Genomic DNA, 7,611 nt, shown 5'->3' with positions numbered 1-7,611 from the left:
GAAGGGGCACCGCAGGTGAGAGCGCTGCAGGCGAGGTGATAGGGCGAGCGGCGACGCTAGCAGGCGCAGACCAGCGGCTTTGCCGGGGCATGCTACTGGCGAGGCGGGAAAAGGAGTTGTCACTGCTGGATCCGTGGTTGGCGAAGGCAGCATCGTCGCGGGGCGCGCACGTGGGCAGCGCAACAGAGGGGGTGGCGGAAAAGCCGGAAGGCATCGGGGCGCGCGGCCGGGGATCCAGGTGAGATGATGAGCGCGGGAGGCGAGGCGGTCTGGCGCGGCAGCGGCCAATCTCTGGTCGCAGCGGCGACATGGCACTTTGGCGCGGCCGGCGAGGGTGCGAGCGAGACGAGGCGAGGCGGAAAGGACTGCAGGGGCTATCGCGCGGGATTGGGAAGGAGGCGCGCTGATCCGTCTGGTTGTGGCCGGCGACTGGGCGAGGCGGGGCTCGTCGGGGAGGTTAAGCCACGCAGAGGAGAGACTCTGAAGCAGGGCGCACGCTGGCTCTGGCGCGCTTGATCCGAGAGATCCGTGGGATCTGGTTTTGGGTCCACCTTCCAGTCTCTGGCTCTCCCACAGCTCCAAAGTTTGGAGGAACACTGACTTTTTGGGACTTAGAAAAAAATAGCGGCTTGTTGGGTGTCAGGGGTCGGGGCTGATTAGAACTGCAGATTTGGGAGCTTGTCTTAAGATTAACTCGGCTGATGAACCTGAGTCGTTACACCGACAGGGAAGGAAGCGCCAGTAGGCTATGCTGGGGGATTCGAGGGAAATAATGGGACATATCGTTCAACGCTACGACGTATCTGTATTTTGTCCTACAAAATTTTATCAAATACATATCATTCACTAGTTCGACAAAAAAGAAAAATGCTTCATAGTCGACTTCACGGAGTCAAGAATCCTAAAATAGTGGTAGAACATTATTTTCTCAATCACTAATCTCAATGCGTCGGGTCCTAGCAGCTCTTTAGAATGTTCCTGTTCACCTCGGATTTCTCAATTGAAATCATATTGTTCATGCGAATTCCAAGTCTATGGAGAGCCACCTATGCTCCTCCAGTACCAGAGAATTGTGTAAGTACATTCATGCCATGTGCAGAAACTGTTCTCTGGTATTGGAGGAGCGAAGGTTGGTAGATCCATTGCTGGTCCATCTGCATCGTATTACGTGAAAAATGAACATAGGGCTTCCTATTAGATAAAGAACTTGATCAATATTAGGTAGGGAAAAAATAGAGTAAATTTATTTATAAATAAATTATTTCTCCTTATCATAAAATACTCTCCATTATAATAAATCAACAAATACTCTATTTGTAACATAAAACTCATTCTAAAAAATCGATCTAAAAAATTCTCCTCATAATTAAAAAAATCAAGAAATACTCCATTTGTAACATAAAACTCAATCTAAAAAACTTTCCATTCTCCTCATTCTAATAAATCAACAAGTATTCCATTTGTAACATAAAACTTATTCTAAAAACACTCCATTCTCCTCATTATAAAATACTCTCCTCATTCAAATAAATCAGCAGTTACTCCATTTGTAACATAAACTCATTCTACAAAATGCTTCATTCTTCTCATTCTAAAATACTCTCCTCATTCTAAAAATTAGCAAATACTCCATTTGTAACATAAAACTCAATCTAAAAAATTCTCCATTCTCCTCGTCCTAGCTAACATACTCTCCATTCTAGCTACAAAACATAAATATATATAGAATACTAAACATGAGAGGAGGGATCGAGTTGCTAACTTTTTCCTCCCCTAGGTCCAGTAAAGAAGAAGCCCGAGCTCTCGGTCAAATGATTGAGCTTGGGCTCGGGAAGAAAGAAGCAGCTCATTTTATAAGTTACCTTTAGTACCGACTGGTGGGTCTAGCCGGTACTAAATGATGTTAGTACCGGTTGAAAATACCAGCCGGTATTAACATGCATGAACACCATTTAGTACCGGCTGCCCACTAGCCGGTACTAAATGGCTTCCTGGGAAATTTAGCCGTTGGCCACGCGGTCCACGTACCGGCATTTAGTACCGGCTAAGACTCCAAACCGGTACTACAGGGGCTCCGGTGGCATTGTGAGCTAACGCCAAGCGAAAAGCCATCCAGTTGCTAACGCGTTGAATGCTCAGTTTTCCAGTAGTGATAATACTCCCTCCGTCCCAAATTACTAATTTTTGAAGGACTCCCAAATTACTATTCGTTTTGGCTTTTCTAGATATATAGCTTTTGATACGCACCTAGATACATATTTATGTCTAGATACATAGCAAAAGTTATATCTAGAAAAGCCAAAACAAATTGAAATTTGGGTTAGAGCGAGTAAGAAATGCTTAATTATGTGTAATGGCCAAGTGAGACCAGAAGAACAATGAAATACGAAAGAGAAAGAATTCTCGGCTTCTCGCTATCTAGTAATAGACTGTGTGTTGGATGATTCCATATCAATATGGTCTTTAATAATATTTAGTTCCCTTTAAAAATTTAGCTATCAGATATACAATCACAAAAGACATAATGCCGGAACGGTCTCAAAACAAATTACAGAAGGCCGGAACTCTTTTAATTTTCTAAAATTACATTGTTCTATATCTCTAAGCCCTCTCTATCTATGTATCACTCTATTTTGTAAAATCTTATCTTTCTTTTTTTCTATATTTCTCACTCCATCTTCCTTTCGCATAAGAGGTGTGAGGAATAAGAGTATCCACGAGTCCCAACCGACCAGGATATTGGTCGGCCTTGGCAAGTGAGCCTGGCCGACCATGTTGTGTGGGCCAAGACATTAAAACGCGTGGAGCACAAGCCAGGAGGCCGGGCGAACGGATTCTGCCCGGATATCACGGGATACTTGTTGTAAACCAATTCAGATTGCTTTCCATGTAACAACCGACTAGGATTGGATCCTATCCGATTGTAACCCTAGGTGTCAGCCTATATAAGGCGGCCAGGGATGCCCCCGCCTCCGAGGGTACATCAACTCTTCACATCCCATACCAGCAATACAATCCATTAGAACACAAGATGTAGGGTGTTACTCTTTGGAGGCCCGAACCTATCTAAAACCTTGCGCCCTTGTGTTACCATTCAAGCTCTTGGTCATGCGATCTCCCCCGCCTACAAATCTACCACCTAGGTAACCCCTGGTGAACTGCCGGTCACTAAATCTGACAGTTGGCGCGTCAAGTAGGGGTCATTGTGAGATCCTCCTTAGCGAGCTCGATGGCATCTCGGCCCGGCATCATCTTCCCCGAGAGCTTCGGAGCATGCCGGTGGACACCGACTCCACCGTCTCCTTCGCCAACTTGGCGTCCGCTGCTAGCTCGGCATCCGTCGGATCTGCACCGACAGAACAAGGTCTTCAACTGAGGATCATCACGCTGTTTGCCCAGAAGGTCGACGATCTCTCTCTCTCTCTCAAAGGCGGCACTACGCCCTGGAAGGTTGGCGCAGGGGTTTTCCGTGCCCCTTTTGGCATCAAGAACTCGGCTGCCGTGCTTTTCAAAAAAACTCGGGCAATACTTCAAGATTTAATCTGACGACCCACCTGAACCCTGTATCAAACAGTGACCAATATTTTGATACGGAGGTAGTATTTAGATGCATAGCAAAATCTATGAGCCTGGAAAAGCTAAAACGATTTACAATTTGAAACGAATGGAGTAGAATTGTAGAAAATATAAAACAACCTATAATTCAAGATGGTATAATTCAGGATGGAGGCAGTAGTTCCAAATCTAAACTAAAAGTGTTGAAAACTAGGAAAATGTTGTATTTCCACTATAATAATCATATACAAGCATAAAAACCCAAACAAATCACCTGCGCTGCGCCTGTACGTACAACAACAAAGCAAGAGACTGCATCTATACACTTTAAAGATTCGAAACAATTGAAAATTATTTTTTACCCAAATAATTTTCCCTATACCTCTCACGTTGGACCCACTGCACAGGTCAAAGGGGTGTAACAGTAATGGGGAGACGGAAAAAGCAACCAAAGGAAAATGATTCTACCAAAATCGAAATTTTTTTAACACCGCGCTTTCTCTGACCCACCGACGTACCCACCACGATCTCGCTCTCAAATTTTTCACCATGAATCAATCATCAATCAATCATCAATCAATCATCAGCCTTAATAATGCACTCTTTCCAAATTTATAAACCACCAAGATGCCTGTCAAATAGACCATGTCAGGATCCAAGCAAATCACAAATCAATCATCAATCAGCGGTAGAAAAGTTTCCATTTGTGATCCCTTGCCATCAAAGCCACGTCGAGAAGACCACATGTAGAGAAGGTTTCCATTTGAGATCTCGCTCGGCGCTCGCGTGTTTGAGCTCGTCGCCCGCGATCCCAAAAGGGCACGCACCGAACATTCGCCGTGTTGCCCTGGGACATTGAGGGCGTGGCCTTGTAGGGCGACAGCAGCCGGCGATCAACCTCGTCTTGCGACAAAAAGCCAACCCGCCTGACGCAAACTCTAACTGTGTTGCCCTGGGCTCCGCACGTGTACTTGAGGGCGTACTTGAAGGCATCGCCGGCGATCGCTCTCATTTTGCGGCAACAGCCAAGGTATGACCAAATACTACGCCGTGACTTCCCAGTCCTTGTCCCGTCTATTTTTTTAGTTAATGGATCTTCGCACTGCTTTGCCGTCTTTTTAAATTAATGTGTATTTGCTTGAACCAGTTTTCTGTTCGTATTGATCCATCGGTCTCTGGTTGGTGCTATGTCACAATTTTGTTTTTGACCTCGAAACCTTCATGCATCGTCTGGTAGGTGCTAGGGAAGAATTTTGTGTTTGTCCTCATCCTCAATCTTCACGGATCGTAGCCGGCGTCCACTTGGAATTGTGATGAACACGATGGTAATGTACTTGTATATTTGATTTTTATTTCAATGTGAACAAGATTATGTTGAATCAACACTCATATTTTGTTTCCTCACCGGAGGAGGATCTGGATTGCTTCAAGCCCGAAGATGGACATCTGAACATGTATGAAGACGTTGCAGCAAGGGTATACCATCAGGTATATTAGTTCAAATATATTTATTTTCAAATACGTGCGTGCCGCAGGTGTCGACTGCGCGGCGTCGTACGATCGCCCGGCGAGGCCGCAGTCCATCCACGTACCACGCGCTAGGGCGGCGGCGAGGCTGTCGACTACTCGTACGATCTTCCATCGTGCGCTCGCCGCGCGGGAAGGGCGTCGGCGAGGGTGTCGACTGCGCAGCCTCGTACGATCGTCGGGCGAGGCCGCAGTCCACGTACCGCGCGCTAGGGCGTCAGCGAGGCTGTCGACTGCTCGTACAATCTTCCATCGTGCGCTCGCGGCGCGGGGAAGGCCTCTTCGTCGCCACTCCCAGCGACGTCGTCCGTACGTGATCTGTTCAGGTATTTGCAGCTCTGTTGCCCTTCAATCCATACCCAGCTTCAATGGTGCGCCGCCACTCCCAGCGACGTCGTCCGTACGTGGTCTGTTCAGGTATTTGCAGCTCTGTTGCCCTTCAATCCATACCCAGCTTCAATGGTGTATCCTCCCAACCAGGGAGATCTTGGTCTGTCTCCCATCTCTAACTACCTTACCTTGGTACCGCGTGGCGAACCTGGATACAACGATCAAACGGAGTTCATGCCAAGCACACTAAACATCACCAAGGTCTGCATAAAGTGCAGCGGACGGCATCTCACTAAGGTGAGGTTTTTTCGTGCTTGGTTATGCTTGTCCTGTATCATGTAATTAAGTAATACATGATTCTTCCATGTGCTTATGTTGTTTGTTATAAAATCCAAAAAAAATTGATAGGACCTGTACGTGATTACCTTGCTGACAAGCTGCATATTCATTTGCATGCCGTGATTTATTTCTTCTAAATGGACAATCGTATGCCCCTTGGAGATGTGACAAACAAATCCAATTGCCATTCTGGTGTAAATCGTAAAAGGCAAAGATTGAAGTCAGGGCCAACAACATTGGAAGGTGAAAATGTTGCTGGGGACGACCTTGAAAATGTTTCTGGTGGTGACCATGGTATTTTTCTTTTCAGTAATTGGAACTATATCTGTATTTAAGTTTTAATGTTGTCTTCAATTGAGCGTGATTTTATCTATGAAGAGCTTGATCCGAGAGAACTTAAACGGCAAAAGGCAAGGGAAAGGTATGCAAAGATGTCAGAAGAGAAGAAAACGAAGCTCAATGCAAACAAAAGAGAAAACTACCATCGTAGAAAGGCTGAAAAACAAGCAACCGATGTGACTATGCAAAATCCTGGTACTATGTCTAATGCAATGTTTTTCATATTTTTTTTGCCTACCCACCAGGTTATATAGATCAATGTGTATTTGCCGATGCTTCATCAGTAATTGCCGCAACAAACCAAACCCCACTCTCAGGTTTGTCCGTGCGATGGATCTTTGTAGTGTAGGTAGATTTGTCTAGAACAGTAACTTTAGTGTGTCATGCATATGGTCATTATTATATTTGTTTGTGTGCAGTTTTATCCCAGGGTGTTGAACCAGATGATGCCGGTGGAGATTGGCTTCGTCGCAATGATACATATGTAGCAACAACTAGAAGCAAACTCAAATCCGTAACTGATCACACGCCATTGGGTGAAACTGTATTATCAGAAACAAGTATTATAATAAGGAATCCTTGCATGCTTTCATTTGTTCTATTGAGTCTTTAATATTACACTTGTTCATTCCAGCTGGTGTTAATAAGGAGGTGTCTGTAGATGAACTGCAGAAGGAGAAAGAGAATCAAAAATCAAGGAACAGATATTCAAGGATGACAGAGGATCAGAAGGTCGAGAGGAATGCAAAATCCTGAGAAAATTACCATAGTAAGAATGACAATGATCGTGCAACCAACGTGACTCTACAAAGCCAATGTACTACCATGGTTATTAAATTCTTCAGTGAAGAAAATAAATTAGTTTGAGTAGGCTATTGGGTCTATGCTTATATTTTGTGGTTGATGCAGGTGTTGCATTACAAACTCCTACGATCGAGATCATGCCTTCTAGGTTGATCAGTACAGGTGGTTCGTAGAAACTAAACATAAATGAAATAAATTCCGTTAAATAAGCTATTGAGGCTCTACACACGTTTTTTTTCCTTGTTGCAGGTGTTGTTTTCGAGTCACCTCCGGTCAGCTGGGTTGATCAAGGTGGTTCGTCTCGGATTGCTGGGATAAACACTACTCCCGTCACAGGTTTGTTATCTTAACAGCTGCATAAATTATATATGTATGTTTTGTCCTGATTTTATTGCATCTGTATAATATATCACTAGTGGAGAATTGGCTTTTAGTCCCGGTTGGTAGGGTGCATATCTCCCGAAATCCATCCGGGATAAACCAACCGGGACAAGGGGGGGTCTTTATTCCCGGGTCTTTTAACCGGGAGTAAAGGTCCCCCTTTAGTCCTGGTTGGTGTCAGGGCCTGCCACGCCAGGCGCGGGACAGGCCCTTTAGTCCCGGTTGACTAAAGGGTGCCCCTTTAGTCCCTGTTGGGTTTCCCAACCGGGAGTAAAGGGTTACCCTTTAATCCCGGCTGGATTCCAACCGGGACTAAATGGCGCCCTGCATGGCACT

General features: G+C 45.2%; 1 long non-coding RNA gene across 1 annotated transcript; it reads left to right on the top strand.

The window, feature by feature from the left end:
• The first annotated feature begins 5,242 nt into the window (after positions 1-5,242).
• LOC117853836 (uncharacterized) lies at positions 5,243-7,359 on the top strand. The gene is made up of 4 exons (XR_011897950.1): positions 5,243-6,045; positions 6,336-6,407; positions 6,510-6,907; positions 7,000-7,359. It is a non-coding gene; the product is annotated as an uncharacterized lncRNA (long non-coding RNA).
• The last annotated feature ends 252 nt before the right edge of the window (positions 7,360-7,611 follow it).

The sequence above is a fragment of the Setaria viridis genome, chromosome 4 (genome assembly GCF_005286985.2).
Source record: "Setaria viridis chromosome 4, Setaria_viridis_v4.0, whole genome shotgun sequence".
Lineage (NCBI taxonomy): Eukaryota > Viridiplantae > Streptophyta > Magnoliopsida > Poales > Poaceae > Setaria > Setaria viridis.
This window is presented reverse-complemented; position numbering and strand designations above follow the sequence as displayed.